Below are 25,029 nucleotides of genomic sequence, written 5' to 3'. Positions count from 1 at the left end.
CACCAAAAGAAACCCCCCTCCCCCTGCCTCCTCATTAAATCTGAGTCTCAGCTGAGAGCTGAGAGCTGATCCCTCAAGTGTAACTAGGCTGAAGACGTGAACAATAGCCTTGCTAGAGCACGCCGACATGACGGCGATTAGATTTGGGAGTAGTCGATTAACTGTCCCCGAAACTTAAATGTAAGTCTTTATGTAAATTCTTTGATCTGATTACATCTATCTAATAAACAGGTGAAGTCATGGTTACTTGTTTCAAGTATGTACCAGTATTTTGCCAAGACCAAATAGTGAGAGAATGTACACAGGTTGTATTTCAAAAATAAAATAAAACTATTAGCAAAGTGCTCATCCACTAGAAAGCCTGTGTAAGAGAATGTGTAAAAGTAAGTTGGCCTGACTTTTCGATCCTAGCAGGATCTTCTTCAGAGGCTAACAAAAAAATGGTGGTATTTCAATCAGGTACACCTGTAAGTTTATTTTCCTCCCTGTTGTTTTATTATGAACTAACTCCTATATGATTGTCTATGGATTCCTCTATTACATACAATCTATGAAAAATTACTCTATTCTTTTTGTTTCTTACAGATGATTTCATTGAACTTTTTTAAGTCAATATGTGTTTTTGAAAGAGGGAAAAATATCAGATTGCAACTCCAATATTCTACATGAATAATTCAAAGATAAGAGAGAGGGAGAGATTAAGCAGCCTGCAGATCTTTTAAGGTGTTCCTAGAATGATAAACAATCTTTACAGATACTTTGTTGGTCTGTTAAATCTGTCAGATCTGATAGATCTTCCTATAACTAAGGATGAGCCAGGTGTAAAAAAAAAATGCGGTATAGGTTCCAGTTTGCATATGCTACAGTGTGTTAGGATAATAGTTTTTGTCCACGAGGTAGAAAAGAAATCACGAATTATGTGAGAATGACTGAATGGCAGTTTCCATACCTGACTGGATATTCTGGTCATCATACCCAGGGCTGATATATATGACAGTTAATGTTATAATCCCTGATTATGAGAGAATGACTGAATGGCAGTTTCTGTACCTGGCTGGATATTCTGGTCATCATACCCAGGGCTGATATGTATGACAGTTAATGTTATAATCCCTGATTATGAGAGAATGACTGAATGGCAGTTTCCGTACCTGACTGGATATTCTGGTCATCATACCCAGGGCTGATATGTATGACAATCTGGATAGTATCTGGGTTACGCCTGCACGCTCCATTTTGAAACGTTTCAATGACCAGTTTCCCTGTGAAACAAGATACACATAGAACAGATTCACATTGAGTATACAACAGAAAATACAATTTCTAAACATGTTCCATTGTGGATACTTGGGTAGATATTGCAGTCAGGCTTTCTCTGTGGTGCGTAATCCTTGCCAGACCTGTTACGTTATGTTACACTAAGAAGGAGACATTTTTCAGGATCTTTTCTCCTTTTCTGGGGGACAACTAGGCCTTAAAATTGTTCTCTGAACAGCAAAGGAGGTTGGCCAAAAAAATGAAGCAAAGTAACATTAACCAATATGTACACAGTAGGAGAGAGATGTAGGTTTGGTGAATAGAACACCAATATGTACACTGTAGGAGAGATGTGTAGGTTTGGTGAATAGAACATCAATATGTACACTGTGGGAGAGATGTGTATGTTTGGTGAATAGAACAGCAATATGTACACTGTAGAAGAGATATGTAGGTTTGGTGAATAGAACATCAATATGTACACTGTAGGAGAGATGTGTATGTTTGGTGAATAGAACACCAATATGTACACTGTAGAAGAGATGTGTAGGTTTGGTGCATAGAACACCAATATGTACACTGTAGGAGAGATGGGTAGGTTTGTTGAATAGAACAACAATATGTACACTGTAGGAAAGATGTGTAGGTTTGGTGAATAGAACACCAATATGTACACTGTAGGAGAGATATGTAGGTTTGGTGAATAGAGCAGCAATATGTACACTGTAGGAGAGATGTGTAGGTTTGGTGAATAAAACACCAATATGTAAACTGTAGGAGAGATATGTAGGTTTGGTGAATAGAGCAGCAATATGTACACTGTAGGAGAGATGTGTAGGTTTGGTGAATAGAACATCAATATGTACACTGTGGGAGAGATGTGTATGTTTGGTGAATAGAACAGCAGTATGTATACTGTTGGAGAGATGGGTAGGTTTGGTGAATAAAACACCAATATGTACACTGTAAGAGATGTGTAGGTTTGGTGAATAGGACACAGATATGTACACTGTAGGAGAGATGTATAGGTTTGGTGAATAGAACAGCAATATGTACACTGTAAGAGATGTGTAGGTTTGGTGAATAGGACACAGATATGAACACTGTAGGAGAGATGTATAGGTTTGGTGAATAGAACAGCAATATGTACACTGTAGGAGAGATGTGCAGGTTTGGTGAATAGAACACCAATATGTACACTGTAGGAGAGATGTGTATATATGGTGAATAGTACACCAGCTTTGAGAATGATACCAATTTGACCAATTTGTGGTTATTTCTTTACAATCTGAATTTGAAGTAAACAACCAATCTTCCGCCAGACCCTTCCAAGATTTGAAGACCGAAATTCCATTTGCTGTTAAAGTACCTCCTCTACCCATCAGACCCAGCTCTAGATGTAATAGATTAAGTAGCGACCAATGCTTAAAAGCTTCCTCAAAAATTTAAAAAATAGTTTTGAAAATTGACAAGATCTTAATTTAGATGCCCATGTCTCTTCAAAGTGCTAGGACATATCAAATTTGATTATATGAGTGTTAAAGTCAACCAATATGTTATTAATAGCCTGTATAGAATATTTATCCATCTAGGTATGCACCTGACAGAGTTACATCCTCTCATCAGAGGAATATTCCTCATAATTTTAAAACAAAACTGAAAACTCATCTCTTTACTCAGTAATTCATTGTCTATGTACATATTGTGATATTGTATATACATGTTTGATTTTATATCAAATTGGTATGGTATATTTTTAGAATAGGTCAGGATCGATGGCCAGACACTGGTTTTTTTATTGGTTTGCTCTTTCGTTGCATGTTCCTTGTCTGGTCAGCGGTCATTTGCTTCTTTTGCTGTGTGTTTGACTTGTATTCTTTATGTATTATATGACTTTTATATTTGTAAAGCGCCCTGAGACTTCTGTTACGGGCGCTTAATAAGAACTGTTTATTATTATTATTTGTAGTAGTAGTTGAGTAATTTCTTTTTACAATGTGGAATGAAGCCTTACTGTTGATATAGCAGTGTTGAGTCCATTGGTGATCTTATCCTGTCTCATGTGCTTCACTACATCAAATAGAGCAGCTCTGCTCGGCTTGGGAATGATTTGGTCTGCAATCTTCTTCAGCTCCGAATTAAACTTCTTGAAGAGATCCTCAAACAACAGCGAGATGAGCTGGAAAAATAAACAGCTCAGATGATCAGTTCATACTAGAAATGTCCCCAAAAAAGATGAACAAACAGGGTGATGTTTGTTTGATGACCTACTCACCCAGCCCCACTCCCCACTGCCCCCCTTCCCCCAGGCCACCAACTGATGGTAAATGGTTTATACCATTTATTAGTAGGTTCGAGATATATGAGGAATGCACAGAGGAACTGAACAAGTCACACCACTTTAAGCAGGTGGAACAATGAAGACATAATTGTGCAGTTGCAGTTTAATAATTTATATGGGGTAATAATGTTCATAGCCTTGAAAGATGCATAGCAGTTATTGTACACAGAGCTTTACTACTTTATAAGGGGTAATGTTCATAGCCGTCAAAGATGCGTAGCAGTTATTGTACACAGAGCTATACTACTGTATATGTGGTAATGCTCATAGCCTTCAAAGATGCATAGCAGTTATTGTACACAGAGCTATAATACTTTATATGGGGTAATGTTCATAGCCTTCAAAGAAGCATAGCAGTTATTGTACAGAGAGCTATACTACTTTATATGTGGTAATGTTCATAGCCTTGAAAGATGCATAGCAGTTATTGTACACAGAGCTATACTACTTTATATGTGGTAATGTTCATAGCCTTCAAAGATGCATAGCAGTTATTGTACACAGAGCTATACTACTTTATATGGGGTAATGTTCATAGCCTTCAAAGATGCGTAGCAGTTATTGTACACAGAGCTTCACTACTTTATATGGGGTAATGTTCATATCTTTCATAGATGCATAGCAGTCATTGTACACAGAGCTATAATACTTTATATGGGGTAATGTTCATAGCCTTCATAGAAGCATAGCAGTTATTGTACACAGAGCTATAATACTTTATATGGGGTAATGTTCATAGCCTTCATAGATGCATAGCAGTTATTGTACACAGGTATGCAAACTTTAACACTGAATTATTTCCTGTGTTAAGCTGATGACCTCACACATGAAAATATAGGCCAACAAATAAAGATTGTTTCAAACTTTCCACCTTGATAGCTTCATGGTTCTCAGCACGCTGGACCTCCCCCCCCCCCCCCCCCCCAATGATGCTCAATGATTTTGATAATGCCTGCCGCACCGGAGATTGGCTTGGATCTCCACTAACTTTGACCAAAAAGCTGGCTTAAGACCAGTGGCAGAGCTAGGGGTATTGGTCAGAGGGGGCGAGAATGGTCTGTAGGGGCGCTTTAAACTTTATCTAAGCGGAGCGCCATCACAGATTGGCGCAGAGCGTACAGAAATTTTTGGAGTATAGATACTCCCTAGATCGCCGGAAATGACCCTTTCCAGGCCTTGCTAATTTGCAGATAAACGAAGAATAAATAGGTGTCATCGGCAACAAAATGTGACAAATGTCAAAGGTAGATGAGAGCGCAATAAAAAAGTAATTAATCGCGAATAAGTAAAAAGTGGTGAATAGCTGAAAAGGGCACCAGCAGTCCATTTGAGTCCGCCAGGGGAGGCATCCGCCCCCCCTGACTTTATGGATGCTACGCCACTGTTTAAGACCAAGTCTAGTACATGTACAGTCACCAGCAGCAACTCACCTGGCCAGCCAACTCTAGTCTCTTGTTGCCATAGTAATCTCGGTCATCTACCTTGAATGAGTCACCCTGGGCTTCTATCACTCTCCTCACCATCAGTGCCAGATAGATGCATTTAGGGCGAAAGTTGAAGTTAACGACCTGCAAGGAAATATCAAAATATTAATTTACAGTTAGCACTAATCCATCAACTTTGTCCTGTGTTACACTTTCCTTGGCAAGGATTGGAAATATTGAAAGGAGTGCCTACTAATATGTTCTCAAAGATGGCATTACAACTTCTACTCAACAAATGAGGGAATCATTTATAATTCAGTTTTAAAGAAATATACCAAACAAACTTTAAGTTTACTTGAAGAAATACATTGTGCATGTATACATAAAACACTAACATGTACAATAGCATATTTGGTACAGGCATGCATTGGTCATGTTATATATATATACATATATTACCCTAACATATATAACAGCATACTTGTACAGACATTACATTGTACGAGTACACACACTTACAGGTACAATAGCATACTAGTATAGGCAAACATTGTACATGTATAAACAACACTAACATGTACAATAGCATACTTGTACAGACATACATTGTACATGTATATATATTACACTTACAGGCACAATAGCATCCTTGTACAGGCATGCATTGTACATATATAACACTTACAGGTACAATAGCATACTTGTACAGACATACATTGTACATGTTTATAACACTTACAGGTACAATAACATACATTGTACATGTATACATGTAACACTTACAGGTACATGAGTGAGGACAGTGTTTGTGAGTAGATCCCTGGCCTCATCCACCTTGGTCTTGATCTGACCTCCCCATCGTTGTCTCTGTCTGAGCTTACTACCTATGTAGTTCAATGCCTAGTCAAAACAGTAAGAAGAAGATGGTTACCGGCATTGACAGGATCAATTAAAATCATTGCTGTGTAATCTTAATCAGCTGTCATTAGCTTTATAACTACATTACAATCAACTAGAAAACAATACTATCCCCCTCACAACAGATTACAGGAGTTATATTACAGGAACTTATTATAGGACCTTGTGATTTTTTCAATCCTTTCTTGTACCTTTTAACGTTTTTGTTCTACTATGCTGTATTTTTGTACTCATTTTGTTTCTTGCAAAGGGCATTGAGACCGACGGTATAATGGGCTTTATAAATAAGAATTATTATTATTATTATAGGTGCTAGACAGAATAACACATTAAAATCAATTAGAAATACAACACCATAGTGTTCTTACAACATTTTATCCACCCTTTTTTCTCCACACCTTTCTGTCTTTGTCCTTCTCCAGTTTATTCCCTAACCCCTTCCCTTAATCCTCCATTTGTCCCTCCACTGTCTATCTCCTACCTCTCCTCTTCCCTGTTGCTTTCTTCTCTCCATCCCTTTTCTACTAATCCCCTTACATCTATCTCTTTGTGTTCACCATGCTTATTAACCTGTCTGTATTCTGTGCGTGTTTTTTGTCCCTTCTGTTACTGTTACTTGTCATTCAGCTTTTGAAGAAGATCCTGCTAGGGTCAAAATGTCAGGCCAACTTTACTTTTTCACATACACAGGCTCTCTAGTGGATAAGCAGTTTGCTAACAGAGTCATTTTAAAATTTTATCTAAGTTGCCTGTGTTACATATAATACATTAATATTTCACTACTGTAATAGACATACAACCAGCTTCCTTCAGGTGACAACCAACAAAGAACTGTCCCCCAACTTTACGCACCTGTGTTTGGGTGAATATTTGAAGCCGATGGCACTCTTCCAGATTTGGTGCAAACTGTGACATGAGAGAGTCCTCTGTACCGACCATCTGAACCACCTCTTGGTCACTCTCTAGACCCAGAGCTTTAAAGACCACTACAATAGGAACATCGTGAAAACAACAGAATGAAAATATCACAATAGAAGCATATTAAAGGCAATAGTATAATACAATAACAGCATGGCGAAAGGAAAAGGTGGACATCCACACACACAGAATTACCCAATAGAGTGAGAATATCACAAAATAATCATAAAGATGGATATGTTAGAATGAAGGGATGCAATGTGAGGACATCATGATGGACATACTTCACAGAGCAGTAAGATGTACACATGATAATAGCAGCATCTTGAGGACATACTTCACAGGGCAGCAAAATAAACACATCATAATAGAAGCATCTTGAGGACATACTTCACAGAGCAGTAAATGAACACATAATAATAGAAGCATCTTGAGGACACACTTCACACAGCAGTAAAATGAACACATCATAATAGAAGCATCTTGAGTACATACTTCCCAGAGCAGTAAAATGAACACATCATAATAGCAGCATCTTGAGGACATACTTCCCAGAGCAGTAAAATGAACACATCATAATAGAAGCATCTTGAGTACATACTTCACAGTGCAGTAAAATGAACACATCATAATAGCAGCATCTTGAGGACATACTTCCCAGAGCAGTAAAATGAACACATCATAATACAAGCATCTTGAATACATACTTCACAGGGCAGTAAAATGAACACATGATAATAGAAGCATCTTGAGTACATACTTCACAGGGCAGTAAAATGAACACATCATAATAGCAGCATCTTGAGGACATACTTCCCAGAGCAGTAAAATGAACACATCATAATAGAAGTATCTTGAGGACATACTGTACTTCACAGAGCAATAAAATGAACACATCATAATAGAAGCATCTTGAGTACATACTTCACAGAGCAGTAAAATGAACACATCATAATAGAAGCATCTTGAGTACATACTTCACAGGGCAGTAAAATGAACACATCATAATAGCAGCATCTTGAGGACATACTTCCCAGAGCAGTAAAATGAACACATCATAATAGAAGTATCTTGAGGACATACTGTACTTCACAGAGCAATAAAATGAACACATCATAATAGAAGCATCTTGAGTACATACTTCACAGAGCAATAAAATGAACACATCATAATAGAAGCATCTTGAGTACATACTTCACAGAGCAGTAAAATGAACACATCATAATAGAAGTATCTTGAGGACATACTGTACTTCACAGAGCAATAAAATGAACACATCATAATAGAAGCATCTTGAGTACATACTTCACAGGGCAGTAAAATGAACACATCATAATAGCAGCATCTTGAGGACATACTTCCCAGAGCAGTAAAATGAACACATCATAATAGAAGCATCTTGAGTACATACTTCACAGAGCAGTAAAATGAACACATATTAGGGCAGGGTCAAGGGAAATGTAACAATTGGGTTGAAATTGGAAATGTACAGAACATGGTCAAATGTGGTATGGCTAGATAGATAAAGAGTTATATTTTACCACTGTGCTTGCAGAACAAAAATATACTAATTTAATAAAAAGTTATAGACATATATAACACATGCCAATTTGCACTTGTGTTATCTGAAAAATTCTTGAATTCTGGGGATATTTTTAAAACCAAATTTTTCCTAGTACAAAGATGACTTAGAAAGATTACTTACACAGCCTAGTAGTCATGGTCAATATTATGAATATCACAGGTATAATTCCCCTTCAATGTCTATAACTTGTCAATTAGCAGTAACTGCTAATTACCTGATTTGTCCCTCCGTTACCTGTCCCTCCCTTACCAAAAAAATACATTTTTTTTAATTTCTCAGTCATTCAATGCTGGAAAAATTTCATAATTTGTATAAAACACTTTCTTAGGGTTAACCACTAAAGAAATGTTAAACCAAGGAGTTAGCTACTTTTTATGCTATAGTAAAGAACAAGTGAAGTAGTGTCCCTCCGTTACCAGTAACGGAGGGACAATTGTTTACTGCAAGATTGTGCACAGATTCCTGCCAGTGGGAGTTTACTTGCTACTAGTTGTGTTCTAAGAATGGAATTCTTGACTTCCTGTTTATGTGAAGAGAACAACAGCTTGACTAACATTAATAAATTCCTCAGAATGTGAAGTCATGGAAGTCAAGAAAAGCTACATTTGAGTTAGAAAAAACAACACCACAAACACTGGCTGGAAGGTACAGAATGGAAGTTTTCATTCATACACTGCTGATTGCCAACCAGTTCAAAAGTGTGAGCAATATTTCAGCTGTGAGAATCAAGGACATTTTCTTCCATTTGAAAGAGCTTCCAAAGCCACTTTCCTTCAGCAAGAGCAAACTCAAAATTTGTTGATCAGCAAGAGCAAACTCAAAATTTGTTGATCAGGATTAAAAATACTAGAAAAAGTTTGCAGACATGTTCAAAGCATAGTTGTGATTGGAATATTGTTTTTTACTTTTATGATATTTTTTTTTTTTTTTTTTTTTTTAGTTTATACATATTTCAGGAAGTTAATTCAATTATCTATAGTTTCTAATCCACAAATATTACATTCAGGCATACTGAACCTTTCTGCAGTACAGTAGCTACTGTAACTGTATCATGTTATGTCTCAAAATGTTTTTGTATTATTATTGTTGATAGTTGTTAAATTGTTAAAATACCACTGCATTATTACAGTATGGATTTATCATTAAAGTTAGAAGTTACTTCAGCATTTCACTTTTAAGCCCAGTATCAATTACTGCACCAAGTGGTTTCTGCAAAGTACTAGTAGTATTTGGAAGACAAAATGTGACTGGCATACTACTGTAATGAAATTTCTGCACATAGTACAGTACAGTACCTGTGAACTGTCTACTGTAAATATGTGATTTACTGACTTGTTTTGAAGTGCACTAGCCCCCACCCCCCCCCCCCACCAACAGTTGCTAATAATGCAGTTAGAGAGTGCTAAATGATGAAGAGTGTTCTGTTTAAACTTGTTCTTTTAATCAATTTCTTACTATTTTTTTCTTACATTTTTATTAACCAGCAAAATTGCTAATATTTTGGTGAACATAGCTTGTACATACTGTACCTTGTTTCCCTAAGTAATATAACTTTTAGTCCAATAGCAATAAAAATATTGAATCTAAAGCAGCAAAAACAGGCAAAAGGCTACACTAAACAACACTGAACATTTTGTGTCCCTCCGTTACCATCGGAATTGTCCCTCCGTTACTGTACAAAATCAACTGTAGATTTGACAATTGATGCCTGTTCATCTAATTTTTCCTTGGTGTATGTGAAGCAATATACCAGCCAACACCTGATATAAGTTACATGGTCAGTGTAACTTAAGAACAGTGGATTTGACATCTTCAAAAAAAAGTGTGAAAACACGTGTTCATTTGGTGTCCCTATGTTACCATGATGTTTTTCATGCCATATTTTTCCTACAGTAACAGCCACAAGAATTAAGTTTATGGGTATGAAGCAAGTAACTACCTGTCTAGATAACCACACAAGAAATTGCAACATACTCCCTCAAACCAATGCAAGGAGAGACAAAATGTGTAAGGAATACAGTCAAATGTCCCTCCGTTACCGCTTGACCCTGCCCATTAATAGAAGCATCTTGAGGACATCCCGATGTACATACTTCATAGAGCAATAAAATAAACATCATAATAGAAGCATCATGAGGACATACTTCAAAGAGCAGTAAAATGAACACATAATAGAAGCATCTTGAGGACATACTTCACAGAGCAGTAAAATGAACACATCATAATAGAAGCATCTTGAGGACATCCCAATGTACATACTTCACAGAGCAATAAAATGAACACATCATGATAGCAGCATCTTGAGGACAAACTTCACAGAGCAGTAAAATGAACACATCATAATAGAAGCATCTTGAGGACATACTTCACAGAGCAGTAAAATGTACACATCATAATAGAAGCATCTTGAGGACATTCTGCACAGAGCAGTAAAATGAACACATCATAATAGAAGCATCTTGAGGACATATTTCACAGAGCAATAAAATGAACACATCATAATAGAAGCATCTTGAGGACATCCCAATGTACATTCTTCACAGAGCAATAAAATGAACACATCATAATAGAAGCATCTTGAGGACATAGCATAAAACAGAACAATGAGAGTTTCATTGTGGAGATCCTTCCGAGAACAACAGAATGAAAATAGTACAATACAAGTATCCTGAGTCAAGGACTTTTTCAGAAAGGGCATGAAAACCTTATCAAGATGTTTAGAATACATTCTTCTTTCGCCAGAAAGAATTTTACCACTGAAATATCCTCCAATGCAGTAGTTTTAAAAAGCGTCTTCCACAATCAAAGTGGCCGAGTTGAGTAAAATAAGTTTTTTCAAGTTAATTTGGCTCACTAAAAGTGAAAGGGCCTTTCTTCAGTTATTAGTCTTACCTCAGTCAGAGAGTTATGTTTGATGTAATGTCTTCCTTTTTTCAAGATCACCACAGTTCTACTCTTCCTCTCATGAGTGGAACTGCCGAGAATACAATTAGAAGATAAGAGTAATTCAACCAGATAATAATAATGAACAATTTACTCAATTACTGGAGAATGAAAATCAATGCCATATCAGTATGTCCAAAATCCTGAGAACTACTAACAGTCTAACTTCTATCTCTTCCAGAGAGCAACAGCTCAACAATCACCAAGGCACTGATGGCTTATTTTGAATATTTTCTGAATTTGTTTGTTTGTTGTGGTCAGAAAAAAGGCTGTCATGCCCCTCAAAACAGCCCATTGATAGCCTTAAAATGTCACAATGCCTTTCTTCCAGGGCAATCGGTGCCATTTTGATTCAATTAAAACTTAGCAGTAGTTTAGATGGAGAATGTATATTAGACAGACAAATCTTTTAACTTTTCATGACTACTAGCTTGGGGGGGTCTTGAAAATAACTTTGACCATGAGCGACTTATTTCAATTCTGGATTTCCATTTTTTCATTTTTCTTTGAACACATTGTAAACAACAATCAATTAGTTGTGTTCTTAGTGCCATTAAGTACATTCTAAATACTATTCTAAATTATATTTATTTTTATATTAATATTTAAGTAGTGTCAAGTTTATTCTTCTTATTCATATTTTAAGGGATTTGTCATTTTGTTGTCATTGTAAAGCGCCCTTGAAAATGCTTAAGCATGAAAAGAGCGCTATATAAATTTGGTAAAATAATATAAATTTGGTAAAATAATATAAATTTGGTAAAATAATAGTATCTCAATACTGGAAGTTTTAATTTTGATTCCTAATTTCAAATCTTTGCTCTGTCTCTACAATTATCACCACAATCATGGTACAACAAATATATAACTTGCATTTAAGCTACTTTGCCACGAATAGTCTCTGCAGGTTACACTTTATCCTGCTAGTGTTGCCTTTAGCGCTCATTGCCTGTTTGTCGAAAGAACGACGTTGCAAGGTTTAGTAATGTCATAGAATACCTAAAAACTTGTTTTTTATGTGGTATCCTTCATCTTGGGTCAGTCTCTGTTGGACTTTTTGGTCATATAGTTTGACGTCAATGACAACGGCCAAATTAGAAGTGGAGAACTCGACCATATTCTTGATGCCCGCCTTGAGAGCTAGGCCTATCCACCTACTGTATGTCACTGTAGACTGTAGTTGTGACTACCATCAAAACTGTGTCCACTTCCACTTTTCTGACATGAAGATTTCATGGATTTATGACTTGGAAAATATAATGTAAAAGAAGATTACAAGTTTTTATTTGATGGGTGGCCTCCTCCTCCCCTAATAGCCTCCTCAGTTCCTCTCCATTTTGTTATTTTATTTTAATTCTTTGTACATTTTATGTCAAACATCACAGGTTCAAAAGAAAGCTAAACATACTTCTTATAACCTTATACATCTTATATCCTTATAAATAAAACATAACCTTATACAATTTTTATAGTCTTATAAAAGTTGTGATGCTATGGCCGGCTCCTCTTTTATACGTACCCATCAAACAAACTTACCCTAGTCCTGCCTAGGAAAAGCTGTCTGAACACCAGTACAATGCTAATGTGGCTATCACTGAAAGCCTAATAATAGTAATAGGCCGAGGCCTATATATTTTTTAAATGCATTAGGCCTAGGCCTAAGTAGCCGTCAGAAGTACAACAATGTGTAAACGTAATTATACAAAAAATACATGAAGCGCAATCAAACAAACTTATCATGGCCCTTGCTCTGAAAAGCTATCTGAACACCACCTTAAATGGATGTTACAAAAACGAAGGCCTAATATAAATTAAATGCACTACTTAAAATTCAACACTACACAATGTGTATATGTAATTAGCATGCAATACACTACACCTCGCGTACAGTACCTAACTACAGTACAGAAAATTGGTGGCGAGGGTAGCCATTTTCGTATATCTAACATGTAGCTGTCATGAGTCATAGCCAATCTGCTACAAACCAGACTTGGAGGCGGGGCTTAATCATCAAAAACGGACCTTTTTACTAAAAGTAGGGGCGGCAGCTCAGTGTTGTTTTAAGAAAGAAAAATCATTTAAACAAGGGTACCCTCCAAGTTGAAGTAATGACTCAGGGTACCCTCCAAGTTATAGCAATAACTAAGGGTACCCTCCAAGTTAAAGTAATGACTAAGGGTACCCTCCGAGTTAAAGTTATGACTAAGGGTACCCTCCAAGTTGAAGTAATGACAAAGGGTACCTTCCAAGATATAGTAACGACTAAGGGTACCCTTCAAGTTAAAGTAATGACTAAGGGTACCCTCCAAGATATAGTAATGACTAAGGGTACCCTCCAAGTTGAAGTTATGACAAAGGGTACCCTCCAAGTTGAAGTAATGACTAAGGGTACCCTCCAAGTTGAAGTAATGACTCAGGGTACCCTCCAAGTTATAGCAATGACTAAGGGTACCCTCCAAGTTAAAGTAATGACTAAGGGTACCCTCCAAGTTGAAGTTATGACTAAGGGTACCCTCCAAGTTGAAGTAATGACAAAGGGTACCTTCCAAGATATAGTAACCACCAAGGGTACCCTCAAAGTTGATTTAATGACTAAGGGTACCCTCCAAAATATAGTAATGACTAAGGGTACCCTCCAAGTTAAAGTTATGACTAAGGGTACCCTCCAAGTTAAAGTTATGACTAAGGGTAACCTCCAAGTTGAAGTAATGACAAAGGGTACCTTCCAAGATATAGTAACGACTAAGGGTACCCTCCAAGTTAAAGTAATGACTAAGGGTACCCTTCAAGTTGAAGTTATGACTAAGGGTACCCTCCAAGATAAAGTTATGATTAAGGGTACCCTCCAAGTTGAAGTTATGACTCAGGGTACCCTCCAAGTTAAAGTAATGACTAAGGATACCCTCCAAGTTGAAGTTATGACTAAGGGTACCCTCCAAGTTGAAGTTATGACTCAGGGTACCCTCCAAGTTATAGTAACGACTAAGGGTACCCTCCAAGTTGAAGTAATGGCCCAGGCTACCCTCCAAGTTGAAGTTATGACTAAGGGTACCCTCCAAGTTGAAGTTATGACTCAGGGTACCCTCCAAGTTATAGTAACGACTAAGGGTACCCTCCAAGTTGAAGTAATGGCCCAGGCTACCCTCCAAGTTGAAGTTATGACTAAGGGTACCCTCCAAGTTGAAGTAATGACTCAGGGTACCCTCCAAGTTATAGTAATGACTAAGGGTACCCTCCAAGTTGAAGTTATGACTCAGGGTACCCTCCAAGTTAAAGTAATGACTAAGGGTACCCTCCAAGTTGAAGTAATGACTAAGGGTACCCTCCAAGTAAAAGTAATGACTAAGGGTACCCTTCAAGTTGAAGTAATGACAAAGGGTACCCTCCTAGTTAAAGTTATGACTAAGGGTACCCTTCAAGATAAAGTTATGACTAAGGGTACCCTCCAAGTTGAAGTAATGACTCAGGGTACCCTCCAAGTTGACTTACTTGGTCCTGGTGGTCCTCCTGGTCTCATCATCATAGGACCAGGGTTCATCATTCCTGGTCGGGGTGGTCCGTCTGGTCCTCCCATGCCTGGCTGGAATCCCGGTGGCCTGGTCTGTGCAGCGTAATTCTGAGGTGGTGGAACCCTTGCCCCTGCGGGTGCAGGGGCTCCAGGAGGAGCTTTCTGTTGTTGACCGGTGAACGGATTACTATGAATCTTACCAGCCTGGAATGCAGCGGCTACAGAAGGAGGACCAGAGACAAAGATTTTAACAGAGAATGTCTAATTAAAACATACGCCTAAGAGTGGAATGTTGGCGATGGGTTACTTTATACACAACACAGAGATATCGGAATCCACTCTATGCATTTAACACACAGATATCTGAATGTACTCTATGCATTTAACACACAGATATCTGAATCTACTCTATGCATTTAACACACAGATATCTGAATCTACTCTTTGCATTTAACACCCAGATATCTGAATCTACTTTATGCATTTAACACACAGATATCTGAATCTACTCTGTATGCATTTAACACACAGATATCTGAATCTACTTTATGCATTTAACACACAGATAATCTGAATCTACTCTATGCATTTAACACACAGATATCTGAATCTACTCTATGCATTTAACACACAGATATCTGAATCTACTTTATGCATTTAACACACAGATATCTGAATCTTCTCTATGCATTTAACACACAGATATCTGAACCTACTCTGTATGCATTTAACACACAGATATCTGAATCTACTTTATGCATTTAACACACAGATATCTGAATCTACTTTATGCATTTAATACACAGATATCTGAATCTACTCTATGCATTTAACACACAGATATCTGAATCTACTCTGTATGCATTTAACACACAGATATCTGAATCTACTTTATGCATTTAACACACAGATATATGAATCTTCTCTATGCATTTAACACACAGATATCTGAATCTACTCTATGCATTTAACACACAGATATCTGAATCTACTCTATGCATTAAACACACAGATATATGAATCTACTCTATGCATTTAACACACAAATATATCTGAATCTACTCTATGCATTTAACACACAGATATCTGAATCTAGTCTATGCATTTAACACACAAATATATCTGAATCTACTCTATGAATTTAACACACAGATATCTGAATCTACTCTATGCATTTAACACACAAATATATCTGAATCTACTCTATGCATTTAACACACAGATATCAGAATCTACTCTATGCATTTAACACACAAATATATCTGAATCTACTCTATGCATTTAACACACAGATATCTGAATCTACTCTATGCATTTAACACACAAATATATCTGAATCTACTCTATGCATTTAACACACAGATATCAGAATCTACTCTATGCATTTAACACACAGATATCTGAATCTACTCTATGCAATTAACACACAGATATCTGAAACTACTCTATACATTTAACACACAGATATCTGAATCTACTCTATGCATTTAACACACAAATATATCTGAATCTACTCTATGCATTTAACACACAGATATCAGAATCTACTCTATGCATTTAACACACAGATATCTGAATCTACTCTATGCATTTAACACACAGATATCTGAAACTACTCTATGCATTTAACACACATATATATGAATCTACTCTATGCACTTAACACACAGATATCTGAATCTACTCTATGCATTTAACACACAGATATCTGAATCTACATAAATGCATTTAACACACAGATATCTGAATCTACATAAATGCATTTAACACACAGATATCTGAATCTACTCTATGCATTTAACACACAGATATCAGAATCTACTCTATGCATTAAACACAGAGATATCTGAATCTACTCTATGCATTTAACACAGAGATATCTGAATCTTCTCTATGCATGTAACACACAGATATCTGAATCTACTCTATGCATTTTACACAGAGATATCTGAATCTACTCTATGCATTTAACACACAGATATCAGAATCTACTCTATGCATTTAACACACGGATATCTGAATCTAGTCTATGAATTTAACACACAGATATCTGAATCTACTCTATGCATTTAACACACAGATATATGAATCTACTCTATGCATTTAACACACAGATATCTGAATCTACTCTATGCATTTAGCACACAGATATCTGAATCTACTCTATGCATTTAACACAGAGATATCTGAATCTACTCTATGCATATAACACAGAGATATATCAGAATCTACTCTATGCATTTAACACACAGATATCTGAATCTACTCTATGCATTTAACACAGATATCTGAATCTACTCTATGCATTTAACACAGAGATATCTGAATCTACTCTATGCATTTAACACAGATATATCTAAATCTACTCTATGCATTTAACACACAGATATCTGAATCTACTCTATGCATTTAACACAGAGATATCTGAATCTACTCTATGCATTTAACACAGATATATCTAAATCTACTCTATGCATTTAACACACAGATATCTGAATCTACTCTATGCATTTAACACACAGATTTCTGAATCTACTCTATGCATTTAACACAGAGATATCTAAATCTACTCTATGCATTTAACACACAGATATCTGAATCTACTCTATGCATTTAACACAAAGATATCTGAATCTACTTTATGCATTTAACACACAGATATCTGAATCTACATAAATGTATTTAACACACAGATATCTGAATCTTCTCTATGCATTTAACACACAGATATCTGAATCTACTCTATGCATTTAACACACAGATATCTGAATCTACTCTATGCATTTAACACAGAGATATCTGAATCTACTCTATGCATTTAACACAGAGATATCTGAAACTACTCTACGCATTTAACACACAGATATCTGAATCTACTCTATGCATTTAACACAGAGATATCTGAATCTACTCTATGCATTTAACACAGATATATCTAAATCTACTCTATGCATTTAACACACAGATATCTGAATCTACTCTATGCATTTAACACACAGATTTCTGAATCTACTCTATGCATTTAACACAGAGATATCTAAATCTACTCTATGCATTTAACACACAGATATCTGAATCTACTCTATGCATTTAACACAAAGATATCTGAATCTACTTTATGCATTTAACACACAGATATCTGAATCTACATAAATGTATTTAACACACAGATATCTGAATCTTCTCTATGCATTAAACACACAGATATCTGAATCTACTCTATGCATTTAACACACAGATACCTGAATCTACACTATGCATTTAACACACAGATATCTGAATCTACTCTATGCATTTAACACACAGATATCTGAATCTACTCTATATGCATTTAACACACAGATATCTGAATCTACTTTATGCATTTAACACACAGATATCTGAATCTACTCTATGCATTTAACACACAGATATCCGAATCTACTCTATGCATTTAACACACAGATATCTGAATCTACTCTATGCATTTAACACACAGATATCTGAATCTACTCTATGCATTTAACACACAGATATCTGAATCTACTCTATGCATTGAACACACAGATATCTGAATCTACTCTATGCATTGAACACACAGATATCTGAATCTACTCTATGCATTTAACACACAGATATCTGAATCTACTCTATGCATTTAACACACAGATATCTGAATCTACTCTATGCATTTAACACACAGATATCTGAATCTACTCTATGCATTTAACACACAGATATCTGAAACTACTCTATGCATTTAACACACAGATAACCTGAATCTACTTTGTTTATTTCCTGATACATTTTTTTACATCATGGCTGCAATACTGTCCTTGAAATTCAAGGCAGGTTTTAGGTACAACCATATTACATTTAACCGACACTTTCATACCATAAGAAGTGCATATGAATTGTATAAACTTAAGCTTGCGTACAGTATAAGAGACTTTGGCAAGGACAACGACCTGAAACTTTGTTATAACAACATTCTTAGAATCAGTACACAAAACCATGAATCAAATGTATAAATATATATCACCCAACATTTCCTGATTCATAGGCATACTTGTCTAACATGAAGAAGTCAAAATATTCTCCTAGTCAACTTCAAAGTATGAAACATAAATAATGATCCTTAAGATGTTATCTTCAACCAAGCACCTGATTGGTACAATCGATCCGGACCCAACAGAACTCATAAAACTTAAACAATTATTAGTCCGTAGACTTGCTTGAAGTATGAGCTATGTCTGTGACGGTAATCGGTTGATTACTTACTTGTTCTGTCAATTAAGGTCTGTGCTTGCTCTTCCATCCATTTCTGATAGTATATTCTAACGTTATCTTTGTGTTTCCGGCCATTACAATGCGTTTTCCTCACTGACGGCTGCAAACAGACCAAAAATGCAAGAAATGCTTTCAAAGAAATTTCGAATGAACTTTCTTTAACTTCCGTCCTTTTGTCAGGGATGAGACTGAGAAGGGGAAAAAAATCTGAAATTTATCGATCGCCGTCCTGGGGGAGGGGTTTAAGGGGAGGGGGTGTCCCCCTCCCATTTAGAATTTTTTTGTCAGGTAAGGAGGGCTTAGATGCAAAATGGTGGACTCTAGATGGAATCTATCACATCACGTAACTCGCCAAAAAAGTGTGGAATTTCTGCTTGTATAATTTATCCATTAGCTTTTTTGAACCAAAAAAAGGTTTTTTTGCTTGCTTTGTGCTACTTGATTCCACCACTGGTCAAATTCGGTGTTCCTTCCCTTCACAGTCCAGCATGTTCGGAAAAAAAAAAAAAAAAAATCAAATCAAAAAAATAATAAAAAACGTGAATTATGAGAAAAAACGCGAAAATGAAAAAAAAAAAATCGGAAATCCGCGTTTCCGCGGAAGAGTCTCATGCCTGTTTTGTTTATACAGGTCTCCTATTACTGTGCTTATGAAATATGAAATGATTGCCATATTTAAGCTACGATACTGATATGTTTGTTTGCACGGCAAATATTGTAGTGAGGGAACAATGCAGTTGGAACAGACAGCAAAATAAAGAGCTAATTTTCATTCAGATCAATACACTCTGGTACTTTCCTATTGGCAGCGGTAGTAGAAGTACACACTGTTTTGTACTGATACGGTACAGTATACTGGAAATCTTAAAAGTAACTCGCTTCGAGATTCACTTCTCTACTAATGAAAATCTGGTTGAAATCTCACTTGTACTAGAAAATGAAGTAACCAGAAGTTATCAATTCTTAGGTAAAGAAAACCATTCATTGATCATTGCAGGAAATATTGTTATAAGTTTGCCACAAGTTTACACAGAGTGACAGAGAGAAATTCAAGGCAATCTGAAGTGCTGCTATGATGCGATCTCTCCCCGTTGAAATTTATCACACAGAGCAAGCATCACTGCAGAAACTTGGTGAAGCCACAGTATACAGGTACAGAAACATGTCAGCCATGGGATTTAATCGTTGAGAGACTTTCTGATCAGTTTCTATTGCCAGAGAGGCCTCACTCAATATGTGAATATAAAGACAATCAATAGTGTACATACATATATTCATAACTGTAGCAGAAACTATTTAGCTCATTCTCATCAGATTACTTGCATCTAAACTAAACCTGCACAGCTCACACACAAACTACATCTAGACAAGGAGGGCAGAGCACCTACAACAGGCAGACAGATATGCCAAGATTGCTCAAAATTAAGGAGATTTTACAATTTTTCATCCCAATAATGGAGAAGAAAAAATGCAAAGAATTGGGCTAAATCAAATTCAACCTGTAACATAGAGATATATGCGGGGTTTTAACACATCACCTCTGCAGTAAAAGTACATTTGATTAGATTGTGCTCACCTGAGTGCTGCAGAACACAATGCAACATTTGGTAGAATGCATTTTTTTACGATTATTGATGAAGAGAATTGTTCTCCATATTGAAACGTATATGCACGATTGCACGGCCTTCAAAGCTGATAACAAATTAGACGAACATTTCCGGTAGAAATCTCAACTTTTGTTGGGATGGAAATTATACAAAATATCAGGAACCGTGAGATTCCCTTAAAAAAATATATTTAAAAATAGACTCCCACTTGAACAGGGAGTTTACAGGTCTAGAAAACAAAATAAGATTCAATGGATGGAACCAATTAGTTGTAATTGGATGCAGTGCACAAACTATGTAATGGGATGCAGTGTGCAAACTATGTAATGGGATGCAGTGCACAAACTATGTAATGGGATGCAGGGAACAGACTATGTAATGGGATGCAGTGCACAGACTATGTAATGGGATGCAGTGCACAGACTATGTAATGGGATGCAGTGCACAGACTATGTAATGGGATGCAGTGAACAAACTATGTAATGGGATGCAGTGCACAGACTATGTAATGGGATGCAGTGCAAAAACTATGTTATGGGATGCAGTGAACAAACTATGTAACTTACAGAATCATGAGTAAGATATGTATCACAGTAGTCACAGTAGTACCTGTAGAAAAACAAAAAAAAAATTAAAATTATAACATAGCAAAAATAAATACTGCAGATGCATGTACATCAATAATAACGTACTATACATTCACATTGAAGTAAATTAGAGTAACTTTGAAAATGAAAGTTAGATGTTTCCATGTGAGCGATAAAGTAAATGATGTATATCATATAATTACCACAAACATTAATTACTATATTAATACAGATGGTACAAACAAAGAATAAAAAGATGAACTTTTGTAGTATCAGCTGCAACTTAAGTGGAAGGAATAAACGTTTCGACCGTGGAAGACCCTGTCACAGCAATAGTACTAGTAGTGTCTACGAGGGTGTACTATGTGTGGGCTAGTATGTGTGTTCTAGTATGTGTGTACTAGTAGTACACACATATACCATGTCACCTTAAAGGCATTGAAGACTTGCCCAAAAACCATGTGACGCGCTAAGAAAAAGTCAACTTCATGTTGCTTGCAAGTGAAGTTTTCTTCTTGTCGCTACAAAATGCAGACAGTAATGAAACGTGATACCTTGTTATCTTTTATCTAGACCTGAGATGTCCATCGCTGCTATATACACTGTGTTGTGGGTATTGACCGTACAGTAGCTGTATGTATTGACTGTACGCTGGTGTCTAATTACCGACGGTAGCAAGTTGTATGTGTATAATGCTGGGATCGATGGTGGTGTCTTACACTTCTGTTTCACCTCATTTGAAACTAGGTTAAATTACCGACATGAGACGTTTCTTTGTGCGCGAGTCTTCACACCCTTTAAACAGATCCGATGGGAATTGAAACTTACTTCATTTCAGATGTATTCAATGCACAAGGGCAGATGGATAAGGACGTCCTGCAAACCTAAAGAATATATAATGAAAAACATGATATTATAAATCATTTAAAATAAATCAATAAGAAATAAAAAGGCTACAAGCTGTGACATCCAGGTGGAGATATTTATTAAATTATTTTTAAGGTCCTCGAGAGTCCATGAGCAATGACTATAGTGGAACAACATTCTGGATCAAATATGAAATGCATTGACATTTCTAATAAGATAAGATTATAATTTAAAGTTGACAAAACTTAAACTAAAAGTTTCCAGGTATCAACACACATACAGTGAAAGTTATTAAACAAACAAACTGACATTACAAATGCAAACTTGACAAGCTTAAGCCTCAAATGCAACAGCAGTTGCTGCTTCCAAAACCATTCTACAATTGGATTTACAAATACATATCATAACAACACACATATAATTCAAGGTATATATACTATATATATACTACGAAGTACAAACTAACATAAGTAAAATAAACCATGAAAACAATTTAGTATTTTGGGCATTTCTCTCTATATGTATTTTTTCTTTATAATTTACTCTTTGCATACAGTAGTTTGTTTATGTCTGGTCAAACAATTCATTGTGAAAATCTCTTAAGTAAAACAGTCAGTAACCCCCCCTTCCCCCCTCCCCCCACTTGGGAATACATATCAGCAATTTCACTACTTTCAAGATTGTCCAACAAACAGGAGACTAGATGACTAATAACAGTTGGTTGACAGTGGTTTACCAACAAAGGTTCAGGTACTAATTTAGAATCAGTACCATTCGTCATTCGACTACCCGACAGGCTCAAAGACTCATTCACTCGATGCACCTATTCACTGACTGTTATTAGTTAGCTTACCCATTCATATGCAGACCTGTCAACTCTCCGGGTTTTACCGGGAGACGAGTACTCTGCAACTATAATTTAACTTCACCTTGCATCCAGCTATGTTGTTACAGTACACACTGTTACTTTAACTGCCCAAGGAACTGTTAAATTTTTAAATTTACACTACTGTACTTAATTCTTGTTATCAAGGTAGCTACAGTACACTGAAAACTCTCTTGAAGTCCTTGAGATATATTTTGTTTCAGTAAATGCCAGCCTAAAGAGCCTATGCCCCATGTGCAGTCACACAAGATACTTTTCAAGGCTTTTATTTAGTGCAAAAACCTAGTGCTAGCCTAGAGGCCTACAATATTACTACATTCTTTGTATGGTACTTATGCATGTACAGTACAGACAACAAATTGTAGTGATGCATCATTCTGAAAAATATTTGTCCCAAATGAGTGACTGCGTAGGTGGCTAAGCCGTACAAACTATACCGTTCCAAGAGTGGTATTCTGCAGTAACTCCCTATATAAGTTATTAGCTTTTAAACACTGTGTTTAGTTTACATTGAAGCTTTGCACTACACAAACTGGGATTCATTTGCCAGGGCTCATGCCCATGCAATGCTACAACGTTACAGTATACTAGCCTTATTTTAGTGTACCACGATATCTCAGGCTTTCCAACATGTGTTATCTGTACCTATGTATACAAGCACCGAGCAATCCTTGAACTTAAGCTATATATTGATAATATTATATCAAATCAACGAGTCACTGACTATGGGAGCAAAGTTAAGCTGGGGAGTGAATAATTAGAGCTCACTTCAAATTGTTATCAACTTATTGGCTCTTTCTGCGAGTGAAAGATGACATGGACCACATTACATTCAAAACCCCATCCCTACCCCTCCACCACCTTTCATCCCTCCCCTCCCTTCCCCTCCCATCACCTCCTTCCCCCTCAGTTTGCAATCACATTTCATAATAATTTGCTTTTTTCATATTTTCATAGCCTGCTGTAAACAGCAAGAGTAATGGAGGTGACATCGTGGCTGAGGCAAGGGTTAAAATAAGGATTTCTGGACCAGGAGCCACTTTCTAAGAAAGTGGCTCCTGGTTCGTGGAAATTTCAGTAGGACCAGGAGCTATTTTCTCACTACCAGGAGCTAAAAAGGAGAAACAAAATTCAAGTACGGCATGTATGTACGTATCAGTACAGGTGTTGTGCGATATATACAGTAAACCATGTGCACCAGTGCTATTGTGCACGCACTCTATCGATCAGTGATTTATCAAATCGCTAGCAGTTACTATATAGCACTAGCATGCAATGTAGTTTCAGGCTTCGGTGCAGTGCATGATAAGGCTGATATTTACAGGAGTATGCGGGCGCTTATTTGCCGACAAAGTAGCACCTGTGCGTATTGTATTTTCATGTCCAGGGGCGCTATTTTAGTGCTTGCGGGCGTGAATAGCTCCTGGGCGCCCGCTTATTTCAACCCTTGGGCTGAGGTTCTGAAAGTTCATGGGGTCTATGCTGCCCTCGCAGACGCGTCTAGATATGCGACACTAGACAGCTAGCTAACCAGCGAAATGACGAGAAAAAGACAGGAGTACGTTTCTGTAAACTGTATTGAGATTCCTCACTCATGTTATCGCGGTAAAACTGAAATAAAAGGATATGATAAACTTGAATAATAATGATGCAAAAATACAACACTACAAATGTATAAAAGAAAGATTATAACGGTGAACTTTGAACTTGCTACAGACCAAATGAAGCTCACCGCAGTACAATATTTTACACTGAATAACTATAATGTGTGTCAAAAAGAATGAGAGTCGAATAACTCTGGGGTTCAATTAAATCTCTTAACTTGTCTTAAGAAGAATAATTAATAAAGTTTACTAAAGAACAAATAGAGTATCAAAAGAGCAAAAACTATTATGATTAATTAGTAACGACAATCCATC

The 25,029-nt window shown here is 36.5% G+C and overlaps 1 pseudogene; it reads right to left on the bottom strand.

The window, feature by feature from the left end:
• Window positions 1-15,075, bottom strand: part of LOC139982496 (DNA-directed RNA polymerase III subunit RPC2-like) — a 36,387-nt pseudogene extending 21,312 nt beyond the window's left edge.
• Between the last annotated feature and the right edge of the window lie 9,954 nt (window positions 15,076-25,029).

Source organism: Apostichopus japonicus, chromosome 16, assembly GCF_037975245.1.
Source record: "Apostichopus japonicus isolate 1M-3 chromosome 16, ASM3797524v1, whole genome shotgun sequence".
In the NCBI taxonomy this organism is placed as follows: domain Eukaryota; kingdom Metazoa; phylum Echinodermata; class Holothuroidea; order Aspidochirotida; family Stichopodidae; genus Apostichopus; species Apostichopus japonicus.
Note: the sequence above shows the minus strand (reverse complement) of the source record. Positions and strands in the feature narration are given on the sequence as shown.